The following is a 24,915-nucleotide window of genomic DNA, read 5'->3' as shown; positions in this document are numbered from 1 at the left end:
ATCTCACATCCCTTGACCCATTTTATCTCTTGTATCACTTACAGCAGCCTCATGGTCCCTCTGGCTTCTCCTGTAACAATCCATTTAAAAATAAAGATATTGCTCTTCATTGTTATTTCTCAATGGCCTTATTTGTATCTTACTCTTACATTCTCTGTCAGTTTTGATAATCTGTATTAGCAGCCTTGTATCCAGCTGGTTTACTCTTTCATTCTGCCTAGGTTTTAATGTTCTACAGAACAAGCAAGTAAATACAATATGGAATGTGAACTAAAGTTAAGACCAACACTAACTTGTAAGAACAAAACTTGTTTATTCTACCCTTTTTTTCAACCCAGTGAGAATGTGTATTTCAGTAATCAGAGATGAATGAGAGTCAGGTTGTAGCATTCAGTCTGAGTCTGTCACTGTGACTTCTGACTGTGTGGCTGCTACTTACAGTCACCTGTAAAAACAAAAATAACATTCCTTAGGCTATTTTGAGACATAATAAAAGGTTGTAAAGCATTTTGATACCCTTCAATGAAGTATGATATATTAAGGTGACAAACGACTATTAAATATCACTGATAAGTCCAAGACTCCAAGCAGCTCCCTTTCCACATCCACCAGATTCAGCAATGGGATTTGGATGTGTCCACTTCTTTGTTAGCTCCAGGGAAAGTCTTCTTGGCACTGCCACTGTGCTGACGACCTTTGTCAGACCCCTTCTTCACTTGTGGCATCTGGACTGGCAAGGCTGTGACTCCTTTGCCCAGCCCTGCCGTTGCCACTGGATGAACCACCCAGACTGGACCTCCCAAATTTCCTCTCAGGAGCATGCCAGAGAGCTCAGCTGGCAAGTGGTGTCATTTCTGGGTCTGCCAATCTTTGCTGGACAAAAGATTTGGAAGGCAACTAAAGAAGGAAGAGAATCCTCCCAGTGTTTCTCCTTCCTGTTTGTATGTCAGGTTGTAGCTGGGGGTGGGTAAGGGCAGCAAGGAGTTTCCTTCCACTGGGTCTCATAACTGCTATTTCATTTAGTTTATCCAGGAATTCTGCTTTCCTCACCTTTCCTAAAGGCTGGGTCCTTAGGTAAATGTGTTTGTTTTTTCTTTAAACCAGCCTTAAGTGTAGACAAAGCATCAGTTTAGTCTATGTGCAAGGCTAAACTAAAATAGTCAAAACTCAAAAAAACCATCACCAGCATTGCCTGAGGATATATTCATAGTGGCTTAATTATACCTAAAAGCATTCTTTCCGATACCCAAATGTGCTGCACAGGTTCAAAACTGGCAACAGCTGCAGCTCAGAATTTTCCAAAACTGATGCTGGCTAATTTTCATTGAATATCAAAGCGATTTTAAAATGGCTGCTCAGATGGAAGTCTCAGTGAGGAGAAAGGTATCAGTTTGAAACACAGTTTCCCATGGGCATCCTCCAGTGACAGATATTCTAACATTACCCTCCTTCTCCTTTTAGATATGTGCATTTTGCAGTTGAGTAGAAAACAAAGGAAGCATAGGATCCATGGAGCAGTTTTGCAAGTGAAATTGCTAATTGAGTGCTCTACAAATAAGTTACTCTAGAAATGAAAGTTTATGACTATTTCTTTATTTAACTAATAGTAACAACAATTAAGTAGTCATGTCCAAATAACACAAGCAGTTACTTTCTTTTTACCATTCAGTAAATAAAATAGTATTGATTTCTATATTGGTAAATAACTGAAAGCCAATAACAATCAAAAATATTTATATGAGCATGAATAGGCATTTTATTTAGACATGAGATGTTTTTATTTCATTTTTTTTCTGGTTAAATTTCAGTGTATCTGTGAATATGTCAAGATGACAGAATCTCATTTAAAAGCTGTGAAGACAGCTGACAGAAAGTGCATTAAAAATTAGATTTTGAATTCAAAGAATGAAAGCTTTAAATCACTACAGGCATGTCTGTAGGACAAGATTGATACCAGATGCTATTTAGTACATGTTATTAACAAACCATTCAAGCCTTGAAGGGACCTTGTCACTACATAACTTCTGTCTATGTAAATAAGATTGAAGCAAGAATTTATATTGCCAGTGATATCGAGCATCCACTACATCAAAGAAACAGGACAGAAAGTATTGCTCAAGTTAAAGAAAGTACTAGAGAATACTAAAATCTATGACTTTCTCCTGACTTTGCTTACACACATAAATCACTCCACAGTGCCACACGAAATCTATCTCATGAAAGCACTGGCTGGCAGAACAATTCAAACACCTACAGTTGTCTGTGTGCTAAGGAAAAGGGACAGCGTTAACCAAAAGTTGTTGTGTAATTACAAAGCAGCATACATTAGCACAGATTGAGTTGAGTTTTAAACTGAAAATAGATATCCTCTACAGGACTCATCAAAAGTCCTTTATTTTTGCTGTCTCTCTTTCAAAGGCCCCCTGTTCTTGTTATGCTGTTCACTAATAACTGTGGTATCCAACACTCCGTGCTCTGGGCAATATTGTGATAGCAGTCTGAACAGATGAATTCTGGTCTTCCCTGATCCTCTGCTCCACAGCCTCCACTGATACATCCATTCAATGTTAATGTGGCTCTCTTGCCTTTTCCTGTGGCCTCCCTAATTTATCAAAACCAGTTCTCCCTTGTTTTCCACCTTAGTCATTACAGACCCGCTTATCTACGAGTCCCTCCGAAGGGATTGCTTGTTTCCAAAAGACATGTTGAAATCAGACATATCTGTTACTAGTTCTACAAATATTTTCTCAGTTTCACAATTTTTATTACTGAAAAAAACACCGGGAGGTCAGTCTGACCTTCTTTTCTCAATCCCTGTGGCTGAACTAATAAAGTTTTCAGAAACGTCCAGTCTTAGTGAAAGAGAATGCATCATGTCTTTACATAAATTTCTGGAAAGATAGTTATCCTGTGCTACTGGGTTTTACTACCACTGGGTTTTATTTTCTTGGCTTGATTTATCTGACAAAACTTTAAGCATTAAATAAATAGTTATTTGCTAATAAGAACTTGAGGAATCCTGGTCATCAGAAGATTTGAAAGCAGAATTTTGATGGGTTGCAATCTGATCTTTAATTCCCTATGTGATTTTTTCTTTTTGGTCTATGATAGTGTTTTCTTTGTACTGACCTACATCCATGATAACGACAGTGAAATACCTGAGCTGCAGTCCCACTTTTACAAGATGAAACAGCAGCTGGCAGGCCATTCTCTGTACGAGAAAACTTTGGAACTTACTTGCCTAGAAAAAAAGCTGATATTTGTCTCCATTCATTGTCAGAACACCTTACTGGGGTTGTTTGTATTCCATAGGAAAATGATGTGTTTTGGAGCCCACAAAACTGATGGAAATCTCTGAAAAACAAATATTCAGACCCCAGGCTATACAGCCTTTCCCAGATCAGTTTTCACCTTGGCAGTTCTGTCTCAGTAACCAAAAGACACTGGGGTCAGACTGACAGAAAAGGAGGGAGCCTGTTTTGGCAAGGGCAGCCACAGAAAGGTGTGGATCTTCTGCAGGGCTTTGCCATTTCATGGCTGGGCTCAGGGGTCCACACTTTGCTTCTCCAGGACCAAGGGTGATTTCCCATCCACCCAGTGCCCTTCTCTGATGGACTGACTCCACCAGTGGATAAGGGAAGGCTACAGATTCATTTATCTGGACTTCTGTAAAGCTTTTGACATGATTCCACACAGCATCCTCCTCTCTAATCTGGAGAGAGTTGGATTGGATGGATGCACTTCAGATGGATAAGGAACTGGTTGGACAGTCACATCCAGAGGGTGTCAATGGCTCAGTTCTGATGGACATCAGTGACAAGGGGTGTCCCTGAGGGGTCTGTACCAGGACCAGTGGTATTTATTCAATATCCTCATCAATGACATAAATGAAGGGATCGAGGGGCCCCTCAGCACATTTGCAGGGGACACAAAGCTGGGAGTGCAGGGACACTCCTGAAGGATGGAGGCATCCAGAGGGACCTGGACAAGCTCCAGAAGTGGCCCCTGGGAATCTCCTGAGGTTTAACAAGGCCCAGTGCTGGGGCTCAACATGATAAATAAGGTACTGTTCTTCCATTGAAATTTAAAACTGATAGAAGCTCTGCTTGCCATCTCTTTGATGAATCCAGAGCAGAGACTTCACTTTAACACAGTGCCTACAATCTGGATCTGGTGCAATTCCATAATGTCTCCCTTTTTAATTTATTGTTCTTATTTTCTTTTAGCCTCCTACTGATCTGTCAGTTTGGAATTACAATGTTCCTAGATTTGCAGATGTTATTGAAATATGGTGATTTATTCAGGGCTGTGTTAGAAAGGGTGTCAAAACACAGGAAACTAACTTTCCCCTGTAGATGCGGAAATATACATGACATGTCTTTTTCTTAAATCACCTTCTCTTTGTAAGTCGATTCATTGTAACATCATCCCCTTACATGAATATTACAGTCTCATCCCAGGCTTTACTGAAATCTGTATAAATGCCCTTGATTTGAACAACACGCAGCAGATTTAAATTCTGCAATAAATTTCAAATGGCAGAATTAGCACCTCAAGTTCTTGTGAGTAACTGAGATTGCAAAGAGCAGCTGTGTTTGATCTAGTCAGCCCACAGGCCATATTCTGAGAGACTGTTTGTAACTGCATCGAGGGGGAGAGGACACTCCTGTTTGTTTCCCAAGTACTGAAAATAATTTATCTTACTATGGAAGGAGCGCTTTGGTTTGATTTTTAGGATGGTCATAAAACAATGACCTTCCTAGGAGCACTGATGTCATAACCCCTTAACCCCTGAATGCTCATGAAGAAGTGCTTCCCCTGCCCTCCCCTGATGATGAAATGGCTCAGGGGTGCCTAGATGGGTGTAAAAAGCATTTTCCAGTTGCTGGCAAGGCCAGAGGCTGGTGCTGCAGCCAGGTGTGGGCAGATTGCAGATTCATCCCCATCTCATTGGCATTCCTCACGTGGCACTGCTGCCTTGAGACAACAGCACAGCCTGAACTTTTGCTGCTCCTCGCAGGAGGTGAGCCTTGTCCTGGGCAATTCACACTCTGCTTTGTGCTACTGGAGCATGGCTTGGCTTCTGTACCCCACTGGCTTAATGCAAACCTGGCAATTTGTGGCATTTGCTGGGTGTCTGATCAGATGCCCTGCCTAGCTGAATTACTGCTGCAACCAATAGTGCATTTAAAGCATCACCTTAAAGCTCACAAGCTCAAATCACCTCACATGGTTTGTGCAAATGTTAGAATCAGTGAAATGAAAACATATAAACCCAGACCTCCTCCCCTGAGTGACTGTTAGTAAGCAGAGATTTACAGCCAGAGCCTCATTGTGTTGAGGCTGGATGCACTTTTCAACTAACAAATATTTCAGCCATTAAATGATATACTTTACAACATATGGAAAGATTGCTCTAATATGCTGATAATATATATTTCATTGGAAAAGAATAAATTCCTTTTTGACAGAAGTTTTAAATTCTGAACTGCTGAAATAAAACTTTAAGTGCTGGCATCTCCTGTTTATTGATGGCAGGTTTTTTGATAAGATGGTATGGTTATTAATATTTTCTATAAAATAATGAGAGTCTCATTGCTTGGGAAACTTTCCAAACAAAGTTGAATGTAAATTATGTAACACCAACTTGAAGCTGGCACACAGTCTTTTCTATATGATAGGGGACAATTAAATCGGAGATAATGGAAGGAATAAAATAATCCAAGCACAAATCACTAGAGAAATTACTGAAGAAATGTAGCATACCAAAACAGGTGAGAATGAGCAAATAAATATTATAACTTCAATTAAAAAATAGAGTATTTAATGGACTGGAAAAGGATGTGGGAATTAACATTGGCTGTTATATTTCAAACCACTGAATTAAATCCATAATATCTGTTTGTGTTGCTATATTTTAATATCTGTGGTTGCCTGAAAGTCATCTTCTAGGAAACAACAACCCCAAAAAAAAGATATATACTTGTCAGTAAGACTACAGAAGTGCTATTTACTGCCACCAGACTCTAATTGGAACCATTTTGTGCAGCCGCACACATCAGGCAGGAAGAACACTTTTAGAACAACAATACTGGTTAAAAATCCTGCTGTGTGGGGGGGAACAGAGCTGCTACACCTCAGGCTTTGCACATGGGGAGGGATAAACAGACCTGGAAAAATTCACAGATTTCTTCGACAGATGCTGCAGCTCAGAATGGAGGTGTTGGAAGAGCTGCTAAAGAGCCTGGCTGAGGCTGTGAGGGGTGAATGGCTTGCGGAGCACCGACTCTGAGCAGACAGCTTTTCCTTGGAATTACTTCAACTACAACAAAGTATCTTCTCATCCAAACAAAAAAATTCCGCAGGAACATTTGACTAGCAGGAGGATTTAACTCCACAGCAAATTGATGGAAAATGTTCACTGGTGAACACCAGGCACTCATAGGTGGAGAAGAGTATTTGTTTTGTCTCATTTATTCCAATTGCTAAAATATTCCCCAGGTGCACATCCTATGCACTGGGTGGCTTTTCCAATGCTTGAAGTGAAAACACACAGCAATACAGCATAAATTACTGTACCTCTCCTCTTTGGGGTATTGCTGAACAATGTTCATTTTCCCCCTGAGAACATAATGCTGAGCCCAGTGGAGAGGCATAACAAACTCTGGGACTTGCTGAATTCCATCATGTGGGCTTAAATTCCATCTTTCAAATACAGTTTGTAGCCAGTATGGTGATATTTTATGGTTATAAATACTGGTTTTCTTTACAAGAGCCAAAGTTACCTTCTTATGAGGGTTTCATACACTAATGGAGTTGCCCTTAAACTATTTTTTCCAGTGTCTCCATGTATTGCACTGTCATAGGTCAGCAAGCATAGTCCCGGAAGGGACGTCCTTGCTAAGGGGTGCTTACAGTTTCCTCTGGGAACTGATAGAACCTATCAGCTGGCCAGTTTGAATATGGACAATTCTCTAAGCCACTTAAAGTTGTGATCACCTCTGTGATCCACATTTAAGAATAGGCAAACTCCCCCTCCAAGCTCTCTCTCGTTTCCGGCGCTGGGACAGGTGGCTGCAGGGCCCCGTGTGGGGCCAGCGGGCCCGGCCAGGCCCTGCTCGGGCCAGGCCGGGCCGGGCCACGGCCATCCTGAAGCCGATGGACCTGTTCCAGCCTTGGAACCCCCCCCACTGCCTTGCCGTGGGCAGCCGGAGCGGCTCGGCTCTCCCCCCTCTCCACTGCGATAAGAAACATTCAACATTCCAGCTGCAAAGCTGCAAGGCCGAGGTGAGAGTAACCCTTTTATTGCTATGAAGAGCTGAAACCCTGAGGGAAGAGAGAGAGGAGATGCTTAAAGCTGAAATTCTGTTGTGAAGCTATGATATATCAGAGTATCCTGTTGTAATTTCATGAAGATATGGGGGGTGGAGTGTTCAACTCATAAGCAAAAGCACCTGCGCTGAGATAGGCAGATGCTGACGCAGCTGTAATTTCATGAGAAGTTTGGACAGGGAGAGATGAACCAGATGAGGACTTTTGCTCCAAATGGGAAAGGAGAAAACCTCAGTTCCTAGAGATGCTCCCAGAGATAGTCCTAAAGATGAAGATGATGAAGACCCTTTGCTCCCAGGGAAGGAGAAAGGCCTCTGTTTTTGTTTCTGAACAGCTCAACCTTAAAATTGTACCCCAAAAAACTTCAAGAGTGGACCCTCGAAAGCAGTTGCGGGAAAAGCTGCAAGTCGGGGGAAAGGACTCACACGCAGGCAGAGAGACTCCTCTTCCTGAATGGACTGAACGATATTTGGAAGTGGGCGGCTGTCTCGTTGTGATAATGTTTTCATAGCATGAGCAAGAAGAGACTTCTCTTTCTAAATAGACTGAACAAGGTTATTATGGAAGTGGTAACCAGACTGAACATCTTAAGGGTTGTCTTTGAACATTGTCAGTGGGAGAAGGGAGGGAGGTGGGGGGAGGAGAAGAGTTCTGAAGGTGTGGTATAATTTTTTCTTCTTTTAGGTCTGTTAATAAACTTCTTTATATTCTTTCAAGTTTGGTGCCTGTTTTGCATTTCTCCTAATTCTTATCTCACAGCAGATAAACGGTAATGAGTATTTTGGACCAAACCACTACATGCACACCACTGAAAATCTGAAGTTTTCTTTTCTCTGATTTCTGAGTGTCTCCCAGACCTTATTGACTGCTCTTGAATGTTCAGTCTGCAGAAGCAATTAGCACTGGTTTAACAGCAGGATGCAGTAACGAGGAATTTTGGTATTATCTGGATGCCACTTCTCTAGGGCACCTGGTCCATATGAGGAGAACAAGACTACTAAAAAAAGGAAACAAGACCATTTGAGAAGAGGTCATTTGGAACCACGCTTGCTCTGGTTGCATATTTTAGAAAAAGGAAAAAAAAAATCACCACCTCTCACTGGGGAAAGCCTTTGTAGCACACCAGTTTTCCTTAGATTAATGTTAGACTTATACTGATCAGCAAGGCTGGAAAATATATTGCACACTCAGCACACTTCACTTTTTAAGTACCTTTTCGTGCTCTTTTGTTTTTTCTTTTAAGACTTGCCAGCTGATCTCAAACAATGTATTCTTGTGCTGCTTTTTTTTTTGTATTTTAACTTGTCTTGAAAAATAACCAGCAGTTGAGTGCAACTCAAATATTCACTTTCCAAAGCTTGACCAAATTACATTGTACATTCAATTTCTTCTGCCCTCCAGAACAAGCAAATTAAATGTGATGTGCTGTAAGAGGAATAAGCTCAGCACTTCTGTAAACTTCAATATTTTTCTGTTACCAAACCACCAAGTTGTTAATTAGAGAATGATGGAATCATAGGGACTGGAGCAGTGTAGAGAAGATCAGCTATTTGTACATGACCTGGAAGTAAAACTGCATCAGGGAAAAGGAGCTGGAGGGCAAGGACATGGTTCACAATTGCTTTTATATATTATATTATATTATATTATATTATATTATATCACATTACATTACATTATTATATTATATTATATTATAATATTAATTATATTAATGATATTGTATTATGTATATATAATTGGCAAATCCCCCAACACTGAGCATTTTTATTCTGGAGGATGGAAATTAATTTGTTTCATTTTTTAATTCATTGCTGATAGAATGATTTTCGGGAGTCCTGACACCTGTGAGTGAAGGGCGTGGGATGAGTTTCCAAGCTGAATTTCAGCTCCTGTCATTGGAATACAGCTGTTCAACCACCTGACATCTCACTGCCTGGCCAGAAATGCTGAGTAGTTAAAAGATTTATTAAAGGTGTTCTGTTCTGGACGTACCTCCCTACCTTAGGCACTTCTTTGACCCCTATTTCTGAATTATCAAAGCACCTCCCAATCTCTGGGCTTTATCTCGACAACCCCCTGCGAGGGTTTGCTGTTATCTCTGCACTCACGCTGACACTTTATGTTTCAAGGAAGTACAAAATCAAACTGATTCAAATGTAATAGTTTCCCTTTGGCCTTGGAGGCCCAAGGCAGCTCTTTCTAAACATGGTTTCAATCATGTTTCGCAGATTAAATGAATTATTCAGGTCTTCAAATCTACATTTTGGAGAAGATTTTGCTCAGCTTGAAGATCAAGTTATAAAAAGTCATCATTTCTCTAAACTGCCTCTTAATGGTGGTTTTGATTAAAAAGTCATGTAGGAGGTATACACCTTTTTAAATACATGGTAGTTTTACAATGAGTAAACTTGGTTTTCTCATGTTCTTCAGGGAGAAAAACATCACCAATTCAAAGGACAATTTGTAATTATAACTGAAAGGAGAGGCCAGACTTGTACATCTGGTGGCAAAATGGAAGTTGCAGGAAGGATTTCCTATTCCCAGGTTTTCATACGCCTCTTAGACATTCATTTCATCCAGAGTTTGAACACACATTACATACAAGAGTTGGTAAACTTGAAAAGAATCTGATATTTTAGAGCAGAAAAGAGAGAAGAGCAGAGGAGAAAAGAAAGCTGATTAAAGAGTTAAATTCCAGTCAATGGTATTTACTTGCTGTTGTTTTGCTTTCCAAATAAACCATTGTTTACAGTTTACCTTTTCATTGTGCTAGATGAAAAGGGAAGAAAGTATGAAGAATTAATTGTAATATCCAAGATGGGAATGTTTGCAGACAGCAATTCTTCCAAAAGGCACTGGAATGAGCAAAGGAGAGTTTTTTTCCAGCAGAGTAAATGCACTTTCAGTGCACTTTCAGAATAAACCAAAAACCAGGGTGTAAAATGACAAAGAAATTGGAAAACAAATCAGCTGGAAATGTAAACTCTTCAATATTAACAGTGGTTGCTGTATTACCCTTTTCAGGCTGAAGATTGATGAGCATTTTCCTCAGGGGAAGGGCTGACTTTGGCCATCCCTTGTCTTACACGTGGATTTCTGTGTGGATTTCTGTCCCTTTCTTATACAAGGGCCCTGTGCTGTGCCCTCAGCTATGCCAGGACAACTGTATTGGGACTACAGGGACAATTGGATCACAGAGGTTACAAAGTCAGTAATATTTTTTGTTATTAGTATTGTTATTCCAGCTCCCCATTTCCCTTTACTACTCAAACTCCTTGTGCGCACTCAGAAGCAGGGGTCATTCAGCAAAGGGACAAAAGACACCCGAGTGGGTGGCTGGGTTTGCCTGGGGAGCCCTCCCAGAGCTGCTGCTGTGTGAGGAAGGAAGGAATTACAGACCCCTTCCCACCAGGGGAGCCTGCCCAGACCCCAAGTCCTGCCCCAGCAGGACCCGGTTCCACCAGCAGCCCCAGCAGACACTCGGGGCTCTCCAGCTGGAAGCTGCCTGTGTTACCCACCCCAGCACCACCAGGAAGAGTATCTAACACGGCACACTTTTCAGGGAAAACCGTGAAGTGTTTCCTGTTCTGTCACCCTCTGGGAGGGCTCCTTGCATCTCAAAAATGGCACCACATCCAATTGTGTGCAGTGGCCTTTGTTTTGCTAAACAGCTCCAAGGAGGGTTTCAATCCCCATTTTTCCTGCAGCAATCAGCTGGCTGGGGGCTTCAGCAGGCATTTGGAACAGCTTCACTTGGAAGGATCCTTTAACTGGCAGCTGAGCAAGAAACCTGCCAGCTCACAACTTCACTCGCTGCTCGGTGTTTAGTTGCTGGTAGGGAATAAAAAAAAGAAGAAAACAAAAATATTTAATCAACATTTTCGGTTGTAAAAGCTGATTTTAGGGATATCTCTGATTTGCTATCTTACTAAAAAGAAACTGATGGGGTAATTCTTTTTCTGCAAAGCTCGTGATGGGGCATGTCCCAAGCAGCATCCAGCAAGCACTGCTTCCCATGCTTTCCCACTGCACAGGAAGGGTAAGAGCTGCTTATTGCTCTAAGTGTCTGTTCACACCACTCAGCTTTTCACATCCTGTTTTTCTGTGCTTTACCTACAAATGCCCCAAGATATAATTTTGCAAGTGTAGTCTGAAAATCTTGGTAGAAAAACACTGTATAAACTATTTAATATTACTCCCGTTTCTTCCAGCTCTGTTTATGTTGTTAGCATTTATCCTAAGAGGCAATTAAAGTATTTGTTTAAATTATAGTCACAAATGTGACTTCTTTTTAGGCAGTGGCTTTATTAACCTGTCAATCCTGATTATTATTAAGCAAACTATTCATTTTGTGTGTTTGTTGCTGCTCGTGTTCTCCATCCCTGCTCCCCAAAGGAAAGGGGATTCTGCTGCTGCTCCCTGAGTGGAGAGAGGAAAGTTTTCAAATATGAGGCCATCAGAAAATTGATGCTCGTAATGAAATTAATGGTATGGATGTCACACAAATATTAGGATTCAGGAGCATTTTCATAGACACACAGACATTGTCTGAGCACTCCTGAAGAACACGGGAGTGTTATTTGCAGCAGCCTGAACTCTGTGCTCTGCTCATCCAGTGATTCATGTCAATCCTCTGGCACTTTGTTGTCTATTCCTTCAAATATCAGAACAGTTCTGCTCAGTTCTTTGTGCTGAAACCCGGTATTGGAGTCTGCTGGACAATACATTTGGGATCCTTTTCATTACTGCGCTGCAAAATAATCACATGGAATGTCTGAGGGATCTTCTTTTGCATTTAGTTCTTTTTTGGCTTAGTTTTTGCTCTATTAATAGTGACAATTAAAATTAAGAAAATATAACAAAACACAGAAATTGGAAATATTTCCTTTAAAGATCCTGGTTTTTTGAAGAAGTTTGCTGTATTGTTCCCCACACGGCTGTAAGACAAGGTTATTAACAAGTGCTCGTTCAGACGAGATGTTTTGCACCCAACTGCTTACAATCAGTTAGTTGACTATGAAACTGCCCAATTTCTGTGTGTAATCAAAGTAACTGTGTGCACATTTGGCATGTAATTACGTTTCTAAATTGATTAAAATCCAGCCCTGAAACGATTGCGAGCGAAGGCTTGGCTCCAATGATTAGTTCTTAAAACTTCTTTCACAAGCTTGAGCAAATAACACATTTGCCAAAAAATGCTGCCAACTGTGAAAGTTAATTATGATAAATGTAACACAGTTCTCTCATCACCAGTGTACAGAGAAAGGCTTTTCCCTCTCCTCACTTTATTGTCCATCAAGACAAAGATGGAGCTTCAGGATTTTTCCCTTTAACAAGGACAGATATGCCATGAGTGACAGTTAAATTTGTTGGAGGTATTAAATTGCTAATGCTAATGCATTTTACAATATTCTGAACTGATTTAATATATTAGACTGTCACTCAAAGTCTTAATAAACAATTCCACACTCTTAGTTTAAAATCATCCTGTCAGACCTGGAGGTTTTCTCAATTGGCGTCCATTGTTAATGTGATAGTGGTTTACAAACAAATGACTTTTTGTCCTCATAGATTGGTTCATATGAGACTTTAACAGGTGTTTCTCTTGTTTCTCCTTTTTATTTATTATGAAACAGCTGTGCCAGAGCTTAATGGTGTGGATTTGTGCTTTAAAGCACCTGTGCTTGCAGCTAAACTTCTCCCTTTCTTGCAGATAATCTCTCACTTATTCATATTTGAATAGATCTTTCTTCTCATTTTAGAGTATTGCAAACTCAGCCTTGTGCAACTTAATATACTTCTGAAGAATGATTTCATTATGTTTATTCTAATATAGTGTAATTCCTCCATGGAGTGCCACTTTTGCTTCAGAGATCCATCAGAAGCTCAACAAGTATCAAAGTTTCATGTCTGAAGATGTGAAAAACACAGGTACTCATTACAGTTAATAGACTGTCAGAGGAAAGTCATTACAAATAAAATACTTTCTCTAATTCTGTAGGAAAAAAGAGAAATGATGACTTCATTTTGCTGAAGTAAATTTATGGAGGAAACGGCCTTGACATTTTTGATTTTGAGGCTCTCATATATGGGAGCAGCACTGACATCAAAGGGTTTGGATTATTGTTTGGATAAGTATCCAGATTTTGATACTTTTGCTGTATGAGTGTTAAATCAATATATCGGATTGCTGCCAAAGAAAAACTTGCAGAGAATTCTACCTCAAACTGGTATTAATAAAACCTCTTTCTGTTTTGTTTGTTTTTCCTTATCTGTGTGATGGTGGTAGATTCCTTCTGTGAATAGATGCATAAATTATTAGGATCTAAAATCACGACAACAAATATAAATTGTTCTGACAGCTCATTCCATAGTGTGCTGCTACTCATTTAAGAAAGCTTCATCTCCAACCCTCACAATTTTCATTATAGACTTTCTTAACTTAGTTATCCTGAGAGTATTCCCTAAGGCAAATATCTCTTTTTTTTGCACAGCTAGCTCTCAGGATTTGGACTAAGGCTGTGAGTGGATCATAGAAGAAACAGGAGCTGTCAAGACCAGCAAGTTTAATGAACTATCAGTAACTCAGCCAACTGAGGATGTGTGTTTTTATTTGATTGACATGATCAAACCTCCATTTTACTAATACATGTAATTAACCCAGAGTCCACATGTGAAATTACCTGGTAATTACCAGGTCACTTATTCAGAGGAGTAAAACTATAATATTTAAACTGAGTTTCCTCCTAGCCTAGGATCCTTTCGTTTACATGGGCTTGTCCTACCTCCATCCCAGAGCCTGTCTTGCAAGGTTTCTAATGCTGCCAGAAAACAATTTGTCTTAGTTCAGTGAATTTCTATTTTTTATGTTATTGTTTACTTGCCTACAAATACAGTAAAATCAATAATAAAAATATTAAACAGCAGAAAAAATCGAGGATATTGGGCTGATTCAGTCTTTTGTTGTGATAATTCTATAGCAAGGTATGTGCAATCCAATATTCCTCCTTCTTCTTTAATTTGCCCAAGGAAAATACTGTAATGAAAAAATATTGTCCCTTCCTGAAACTCCTGTTTTTTCTCCATATTCAGATCATCATGGCTATAATATATATGAAATATTTGGATCCTTACGTCAATGGGCATTGAAAATTGAGGACTGGCTCTTCCAGTTTGTGTTACAGAGTCAGCATCACTGGAGCTGCATCAGACTCTGCAAACTGAGGATCTGTCTGTCTGTCTGTCTCTCTCTTTGTACACTGAGCAGGCTTCTCCAGAAAATGAACCGAAAACTTACAGCCAATGTGGAACTAGATTCTTAGCAAGTATGACACAGCTGGCCTTTTCCAGAACTGTGCAAACATCAAATAAATAAAGTACTTTTCAAAGGTTCTGATTTGCTTTTTCTTTCTTACATTAACATTTCTGAGCTTGTCATCCCACCTTCTGAGATGTCACAACTGGCTGAATCCCATCACTTTAATGTAACCATATAGAGCAAAACACAGCACAAGTGATGCTACTAGACAAGATGTTTTGGTAAGTGTTGTGATTTTGGGGTTGGTGGGACTTTTACGAAGGGCACAGTCTCCTTTCTAGTTATCATTGGTTCCAGGCATTTCCTGACATAAGACATGAGCAGTAAAGGTTCCGACAGCTGGTAGTGGGAAGTTGTGTGACCCTGGATGCAGGAATAGGTGGTCTGGACAAGCAGACCAGTTGATGATATTTGTTGGCCATCCAATACACACAGAAATATTTTTCTGTGTTTGGATAGCTGCAATCCAGCCTATTTGCTCCAGATGAGGATTTAATGTGTTAGTTTCTGCTGGACAAAGCATCCTTCACCTCCTACCTTTCCAGGAGGCAGTAAGGTTTTCTTTGAAAGACTGGCCTGGTTTAATTAGGACTGATTTTTGCCTTTGCCACTATAGACTCAATTTCAGAGATTTGAGCAGCTGAAAGTGACTTTAACCCATCTGTCATCCCTGTGATTAGATCCAGTGCACCTGGAGTGGCCAAAGATCAGTTCTTACTCCTGACCTGCTCGATTCCAAGCTGACAATTATTCTTAAGCCTTGGTAGGAAGCGTAGGAGTCCTTACATGCTGTAGAGATCGAGATAATTTTATGTTAAAAGATGAAATGCCATAAATGTACTTTAGAAAACTCATGAACTTCATGCCAAGAATGTGTTTTTGATGAAATAGGTATTTGTCTAATGAATATTATTCCAGGAGCAGTTACAGAAAAGATAGTGACAGGCACAAATGTAAGAAATGGGCAGAAGCTGGCTGAGACAGAATAGAAAAATTCAATCAAGATAATACCTCTCTATTTTTAATGCTGGATTCCATTGTCCTGGTTCCCATTTTCTTCACTTCAGCATTACAAATCGAGAGAATTTTGATTTTAAAAAGAGGATGCCAAGTATTTCTTCTGTTAGATTTGCAATTCTATGAACCCCACACAGTGTCTGCAGTAATAAAAGACAACAATTATGAGCTGGTATAATTCTCATTACATGGCTGAGCTTGCATAAATTCCAAGCTGTAACAGCACTGGCCTGCCATTAGTGTGGGACATGGGGGAAGCTGCTGAAAATGAGCTCCCCACTCAATGGCTTTGTTGGGACAGGAACTGGAACAGCTTCTTTGCCTCATTCCTTGTGGGAACCATCCTGCAGCCTCACTCTGTGCAGAAATCCCAGGGAAATCCTTGAGCAGGAGCATAATTGGGCCCTGGTGCCCAGTTGAGCACATTTGTTTTCATTACTGTGTTTACTGTCTCTGTTTCAGAGGTGTCACCGCTGCGCCACTCCACGCCTCCAAACCCGCAGTGCGACGCCAATCATTTCTATTTCTTCTTGAAACCATCATTTAGCAATTATTTTTCCCCTCATGTGTGTGTTTTTAGGGAGTACCCGTGCCACATTCCAGAACAGAATTCAGAGTCAGCACTTTCCTACAGCATTAAAAACCTCTGGTACTTGTAAACCTTTATGAAGTGGCAAAACTGGGTTGTCCTCTCAGACTTTGCAGGCAGCTGAAAATAATAAGCACACCTTCCCACAGAGAAGTCTTTTTTTACACAAAATCATTGCTAAATTTACTAAAAATTATGGTTGGCAGTTCAGTAGACTTTTCTGGTTTTAAACATGACAATTTTTATCTTGTTTTTTTTCCTTTAAAGGAAGTGGATACTAAAAATTAGATATAGCAGTTCTTCATATGCATTCTGTGCAAAATCTTAAAACATAGTCTTTGAAAATCTCACTAGTGCGTGTTAAGGGAAAGGGATTTATCCCATATCTTGCTTTCACTGAAGAACAACTCATATATTATTATTTTTGATTGAATCAGTAGTTAATGAGAAATATTTGCAGACGGCACACAGCAAATCAATATCTTTGTTTCTCCTGCTAATCTTCACTCTTCAGATAATCAGCCTTTAGAGGACTGAGAATTTGAGACTATTAGAAGATAAGGATGAAGCGCTGACAGCTCACTCATTTCCTCATGCAAAAATATGTTAGGTCATTTTTTGCATGTGAAATACGATAGGGATATATCATCAACATTTGATAAATAGAGAGGGTTTTAAAAATTGCATCTGAAATACTTGACATTCAGCACGGTTTTTGAAAATGATAAAATCATAATTGTAAAAAAGACCTGCAGTATTGCCAATCAGATGCTAGCTCTTCTGAGCACCCTGGCACATATATCTTACTGTCCCCCTGCAGAAGGAGGAATGAGCATAAAGAAAAGAGCAATTTTCCTGCCATAAATTGGAAAGTCTGCCAAGCAGCTATGTGATCTACCATCAATCAGTGTTAAATTCTCCTTAGCTGCAGAAAATTCAAGAACTAACTATTACTGAGAGATTTCACACAGTGACTAATGGTATATGACAAACACATTTAAAATCTGCATAGGCCAGCATCAGTTTAAAATATAACATGAATAATAAACAATCCTAAAGATATCCCGGTGTGCAAACTACGACATAATCTCCTCAGACACATATTGTACATAGGAGATTACCATTCTAGGAGTGCACTCAATATCAATACAGCAGCAAGTCATGTACACAGTATGACTTTATTTGGAACAGCATCTTTCATGCAATGTGTGCTGCAGTGTCGTGAGGCTGTACAGCAAGATAGGGAGGTTATGGGATAAAGGGGAGATGACAGCTGAGTAAAACACTGGGCTGAATCCACAATGACTCTGCTCACACGAGAGCCCCATTAAGTAATAGAGAAGTCTTGAGGTGAGGAAGGTCCTCTCCTCCACCATGTCATTACTGAAGCCACAACTAATGCATCTGTTCCAGATGGCAAGTGTTCAGAGGAAGGGGAGACAGTGCTGTCCCTTGCATACTAAGCTGGTCATTTCTCAATGCAAAGATTCCACTCATTTCTGTTTAGTTTTCCATTAAAAACATATTATTTAGTTGCATAGTATGGAAAAATATTTATAAGAAAGGGATATATTAGCTATTAAAACTGCCTGCACTTCTAACTGAAGAGCAGTTCCTAAAACTGGAGACATTTGTCCTAGATTTACATTTTCAAGCAATCAGGCCTTTTAATTTACTTCAATTCCAGATTTATATTTTTCATTTAAAACATAAAGCCTGTCATTTTGGCAATGGCCTTTGTGGACACTATGGTGTTTTGGGGTTTTTAATTTCTTTCTTTCTGACAAGAACAGGTTGCCACAGAACTCAGAGGGAGCATCATTTTTTTTTATTTTTATTGGGCATAGTGTCTGTATTTTGGGCTTGGTCAAGCTGGGCAGGAGCCATAACCACTTAGGGCAAAGGTGTCTTCCCTTTGAGTGGACACACACTCTGAAAGGGATAGAAATTGGTGAAGCCAAAGCAGCCAAGGCAAGGTATGTTGTCCTGAGAGCACAGGAGGTTCTAATAATTACCAAAGTGGATGGCAAACCTTGAATAAACGTAATGGCACCAAGTAGCTTCTGGCTGAAGTACAGTTTCCCTGGTCCCAACAGAAATAAAAGAACCTAGAGGGAAGTACAACAGAAAGTTTAAATGTGGTTAGGTGCAGTGTTTGTAAGCTGTGGTGTGATCTCTCAAATATTAGTCTGTCACTATGCCTCCTCATCCATTTTTTGCCTTTCCAAATATAAGTATTCACAGACAGTTTGCTCAAAAACTTTAAATGCTGAGATTATCCACCTCTGAATTGTGACTTTCTGAATCTTTGAGGGATCACTTTATCTAATTTTGTCTCCTCTGAGCTCAGATATCTCATATTTAAATGGTATAAAGTGCTATATATGTTAAAGACAGAACAGTCGAGGCACAAGTCTGTTTCAATGAAAATCACAGGTAATATAATAAACACGAAACACAAAAATACCTCATGCTGGGGCTGCTCCTATACCAGCAAAAGGACTCTGTTCCTTAATTCTACAAGAGCAGTCTGTACATAGTACTGAGAAAGCAGAGACCAGGGCAGTCAGAACAAACAAGAGTAATTAAATAATCATCCCATTAGCTGAATTATAGTAATGCCTCAGTGAGTTGACCCTACTTTAGAGCATCATTTCCATTTACAGAATTGCTAATGAGGAATCAGAACCAGGGCAAAAAGTATTTGGTGCCATTCTGACGAACTCTGTGTGAGCACAGAGTACCCATTTGGGGTGAAGATGCAAGGAAAGGGGAGCTTGAAAATGATGTTGTCAGAAAAGATTCCAGGGCCCTGAATGCCATTAAAGACCTGACTGTGTCACTCCAGCACCTTGAGGAACTGTTCTGAAGGTTATGGAACTTCTTGTAGGGAAAGTAGGGGCAAGTACAGAAAAAATATTGCCAAAATCCATTTCTGATAGCACACTAACTCAGGGTTGAAAGAAGCCATAAAGTTTATCAGATAAATTGTATTTCCAATTATTGACTTTTCCCAAAGAAAAAGAAAAAGAGAATATTTTTAAAAACATAGACTAAAGTGAAAGAGTGAGTGTAGCAAGAGAGATGAGCAGGCAGAAGGATATTTGCCATCTCTTCTTTGTGCTCTCCTCTACTGTTAGCAAAGGCCTCTGATGTATTATCATCATAATATCTTCCATTGTTTTTAATAAGGTTTTTTATGAGTAAGGAATTTATGGCTGTATGCAAATATTCTGTGAAGCTAGCAGCAAAAGAAAGTGCTATTTACAGTGAAATTCATGTACTGACTAAAAAGCATTAACAGTAGCAATTAACAAAAATGGAGATTGTGTTGTTTCCATCTGTATTTTGCAATACACAGCAAATGATAGTCACTCAGCAATGCATTAATTTACTAACGTTCTCAGTTAAAATATAGAAGTTCTATTTATTTTAAAGCATTTTTTATCAAAGGAGTCCAAACACCCAAATGCTGTCTGCTAAATAATTAGAAATCATTAAGTCTATGAGAATTCACTCCCAGCCCTAAGCCAAGTGTTACTTCCCCAGGAAGAGTTCCAGGAAGGACTCAAGGGAAGAAGTTTAGATTTTGTTATTCCAGACAGGGTAGAAAGAAGAACTGGTTTGCATCAAGACCATCAGCAGATTCAGGTGTTCCTCTCGTGCTGTCCTGATGTACAAACTGGACCCACTGCCCAGGTACCATTTTTTATTGTGGGAAAGAGGGAAATAAAGGGTTGAGGGGTGGTGATGGAAAGAGAGACACACAGTTACAGAGAGGACCTTGACCTCCCATCCTCTTTCTCTGTAAACAAAAGCAGAGGGGTGTGGAGGAAGTTCTTCTGTGTCTTTTCCCTGCAACTCAAATATATTCATCTGCTGAACATGTTTTTCACCAAATTCTGAACTCAGAGAATCGAATTGTACAAATATATTTTGCTTGTTTTTAAATCAGTTCTGAGGAAAGTGTCTCCAGTTCTACTGAGCAATCAGAGAAATCTCTAAATCTGTGAGGATCATGACAGCTCTCTCTCCAACACTTTATGTACCTGCCTCGGCTCTACCTATGGAGCAGCATCCAAGTGGATAAAAGTGTCTTCATCTCCTTCCCAAGTGACCTTGCAGATCCCATTACCCTAAATGAGATCAGTCACTGCATGCTGGCTTTTGGCACCTGCAGCCCCAGCAGCAGCACTTCCTAATGAAAGGAGCCTGTGGACGAGAACGAGCCTGGGTTTGGAAGTTTTGAAGACGATCATAACGACATATGGTGTCTGAATTTGTGAATATGCCAGAGCCAGGCTGCCATAAGGACACACATCAAAAACCGGAAAAAGCCTCTGTGAAGAACGCACAATTTCATGTTCATTTTTATAATACACTGCCAGTGTTTACACAGAAACCTCTCATCCACGAAAGTGAAGTTTATTACTATCAATCACAGAAACAGCAAACAAAAATGCTGAGATTTTATGTACAGTGCTTCAGTCTGAGGGTTTTACCACTTCTGTAGGCAGCAGTAGTTATTTTACTGGCAAATGGTGTCATTGGGAATATGTTGATCATCTGGCAATGTTGTAACATTCATAAAATATCAGCATCCCAGCTGAGAAACAGCCACAACAACACAATGGGGCAGATTTTCCTTTGCACTTATTTAAATATTTATTCTGGGGTACCTGTTGCCACTGGGGACAGTACCTTTTGTGCAGAGCAGGACACTAATCCATGAATGAAATTCCAAGATTACTGTTAGTGCAAAATCCAGCTGTCAGCAAGAACAGATTTCATTCTCCTAGTACCTTTCCCAGGTCAAGAAGGTGCTGTGGATGCAAATGTACTTTGTGTACTTTGAAAGAATTTGAGACCATATTAAAAAAAAGCTTCAACTGCTATCTTACTGCAAAGGCCAGCAGATGCCCGAACCTCTCATGTGGTGAGTGAAGAAAGAGAGACACCTTCAGAAAGCAGTGGAACTACCTCAGGCCTGAGCTCTGCTTTGAACACCTCTGGCTCTTTCCTTCGTGTCCAAGAAGAGCCCTTGCTGAAACATTCATGGTACTTACAGAAGGTCAGGGTTAATCTAGAACTTTGTTCTTGAAATAACGTCATCAACAAGGCCTCACCAAAATCCAGGAAGTGAAATGATATGACAGCTGGCATCACATTAGTCTGGGTTTAAAGCACCACTTGCAAGTGAAAATGCTGGATTAAAGGCCTTCCTTTTAAAGGAGCAGTAGGCACAAGTAGCTGATGCCAGCTTCTATCAGAGTGCACTAATCACGGGGCTGCTGGTTAATCTGCATTCTTGTTCTCTTTCTCTGGGACTTACTGAGTATTTAATTATTCTGTGTAAAGTGAAGTAGCTTCAACAGAATGGAGGGTAAGATGAAAATCAATCCTGTAAGTCCTAAATGGTAGGGTAGGTTCAAATGTTGTCAGGCAGAGGCAGAAACTGAAGTTAGAGCTGCTAGGAATGGGGCAGTTATCTCAGTTATCTGAGCAGCTCAGTTAAGTGGAGAGCTATGGAGAGCTCTCCTCCTTTTCTGAAAGCACCTGTGGGATCACGTCAAAGAAAGGGACATCTCTTTTCCTTGGGAATTCAACTAGGTTCTGGCTTTCCTTTCAACTATGGGAAAATGTGTTGGAAATATCTTTTATGACCCATCCGAGTTTGCAAACACAAAACGAGAGGCACCATACGGTGTCCAGATAACTCAGATCTATAACAGATTTCATTATCTGTGAGGGCAGCTCTGGGGCTGCCAAATGTTTGATAAGCACCAGTGCATTTCCAGGTTGGGCTGCAGAGCTGTGCATGTCACTGTTTGGCTCTGCAGGCAGTGACCTCTCTTTCAAGAGGCAGTTTTGTGTTTGCCACAAGCAAAGCAGGTAGGGCCTGGTTGGAGATGTCTCTACCAAAACCAGTAGCAGCATATCCAGTGCTCTCTTAATCAGTGGATATCCCCACAGAGATGTAATGAGAAGGGAGAGGAGCAGACGTGTCTCAGCTGCCAGCACGATGGCCAGCGAGGCTGGCTCCTCTCCTGGTCCCTCCTTGCCGCTCTGAGAGGGGCCTGCTGGCTCAGCTCTGGAGGTATCTGCTTCCCAATTTTTCTGACAGGTGGTTAGCTATTAACATGAATAAAAGTTATGACCTGTCTGCCACTTCCAATAACTCAAGTGCTATATCCCCAATCTGTCATGTCCTTGGCAGCCCTTTTGTTTATTAGGAAATGAATTATTCATTAGGAAATTTTGTTAGAAAAATGTGCCTTAATTTTCATCATTTTCACTGTAATCCACTCTTATCCCTTTAGTGGCACTTTCCTTTCCTGTAGCCGGGCTGTTTCAAGGTCTGGCTGGTGGCTTGGCTGATACAGCCCTGCATGCCACAGGAGGGAGGAGGGCACTTTGTCACTGGCTTGAGCAAGTTCAAAGTGTGCAGGAGAAAACATGTTGTACAACTAAATCCTTTCAGGATGGTGAAGTGGGTGAGAGGAAAGATGGAGGAGACAAACAAACATGCATTTGCCATACACTACAGCCAAATTAACCCTGCCTGTTTAAATCTGAAGGAAAAACAACACCTTTGGGAGTTTAGAGAGGCACAGTGACTCACACACACTTTTCTGAAGCTGCTTACTCATTGCTCCTTACTCAAAATAGCCTTCTCCTTTCTTTCTCTCTCCACTGCAAAAATTGATTTATCCCTAACAAGGAATAACAACGTCCTTCTTTCCCACAACCAAAGAAAACCTGTGTTAATACTCTATTTGCTCTATAAAATTTAGTCTTAGAATTTTTGAAGGCTCACTAACAGCACTGGTTCTTACAACAGCAGCAGCAGCCCTTGAACCAGATGCTCACCCTCCATCCTTTCTGGAACCAGTAAAAGGTCCTGAAGAAATACACTGAGCACAGGTCGTGTTTCCATGAATTAGCATTGGGGTAGCCATGCTGCCCTCATTTTAGGTTGGAAATTTCTTATGTAAATTGGACTGCAATGCTCATAACACCTGTTACTATGGCAGCATTTATCCAGGTTAATAAAACAGCAAAGTCACTAACAAGATATCATCCTATAATGTTGAAAAAGGAAATTACTGTTATAAAATTTGATCAAATGGATGTGATGGAAATTAGGAAGCAACTCTTACACACTGGAGGTGGGTACGTAAACAAGGATGTGTATGCAAGGCTGTTCCTGCTGTGTGTGGGATCAGATGAGGCAGAACAACTCGGCGGTCAAAGTTATTCCAACCCAAGTTTCCTTCCCAAGCAGCCATCTATCTTCCATGCAGTTCAGATCACATTATTTTAACCTCAGAGTTCACCCTTTGGATTGATAAGTCTGCCTACCTGAGGGGCTTAGAAGGGGAGTAATTTGTTGTAACCACCTTCCAGACAGTTTTTGAAATAGTCTCTTACACAGGTGAACTCTGTACTCTGTACATTTTTCACTCCTGGGCTGTCCATTTGTTTGTTCCTATTTTCCAAGTCTGTGTGGCTTTGCAAAGAACGTGTCAGAGACTAATGGCACAAGTCCTTGCTAATTACTGCTAAAAACCCCATGTCTAAAGTCACTTAAGGCACAGAAAACTTGTGGGACATGAGACAAATTAAGAGGTAAATCTGCCAGATCTTAATTGAGGGGTATTTTTTTCTGCAGGCTTTGCTGTGCTTTAGCTGGATTCTAGAGGACAGAATTTCCAGTGGCTGTGCAAACTGTCACACTGAGAAAGATCATCTGTTGCACTCCAGTCTTCAGCTCCACAAAATAGCAGCCCATTTTTCATGATTGCAGCCTTGTATTAGCTGCATCGGGGAGATGTTCTTCTGGCACATTATTCAGGAAGATGTTACTGGACAGGTAAGAATGTTGAGGTTAAATTCAGAGTTAAAGGAAGAGAGAGAGGCAGAAACTTTTTCATACCAGTTGTATAGAGAACACAAAATCTCATTTGACATTAGATGAATGGAAAAAGAAGAAAGTTAAAAGGATATAGGATAGAAATGCAGTTCTCAAGTGTTCTTCCTGCTCAGCCTAAGCACTGTAAATGCATGTCAATTGTCAATTAACCTTGCCTGTTTAAATACAGAGATGGGCAGATGACTCTTCTTTAATTTCTGCTTTTTTTTCCTAGTTCAATTTCAGAAGCTGATTTTCAACATATGAACATAATGGGAACTACACTGGGACAAACCAAAGGTCTTCCCAGCCCAGTGTCCCATCCCTGCAAGCAGCAGACACAGAGCAGGCTCACAGCAGTGCTGTCCCTGATGTTTTTCAGCCTCAAATGATTTTATCTCAGGAGTGGCCTGCGACAGGGGTCTACTGCATCCAATAAACTTGTCCCATTTTTTATCCCACATTCTTTGCCTGTTGCCTTTACATCCATTCAAATGTTTAGCTTTCCTTTGGATGCTGTAATTTCCCACCCGGTGCAGTGACTGGGACAATCGTCTGGCATGGATAAAGCAGGAGCACGGCCTCAACCTCACCTGTTTTGTGGGAGCAGAGAAACTGAGGAGAATTCCTGCAGCTATTTATGAGGGAGTCAGCTGCACCTTGTCCCTAAGTCAGCCTTGGCTACATTTGAAGAAAAGTACCTCTAACAGAGGGACAAAGGAGGACAAGAGAGGAAAGGTGACT

The sequence above is a fragment of the Corvus hawaiiensis genome, chromosome 12 (assembly GCF_020740725.1).
Source record: "Corvus hawaiiensis isolate bCorHaw1 chromosome 12, bCorHaw1.pri.cur, whole genome shotgun sequence".
NCBI classification, from domain to species: Eukaryota; Metazoa; Chordata; class Aves; order Passeriformes; family Corvidae; genus Corvus; species Corvus hawaiiensis.
This window is presented reverse-complemented; position numbering follows the sequence as displayed.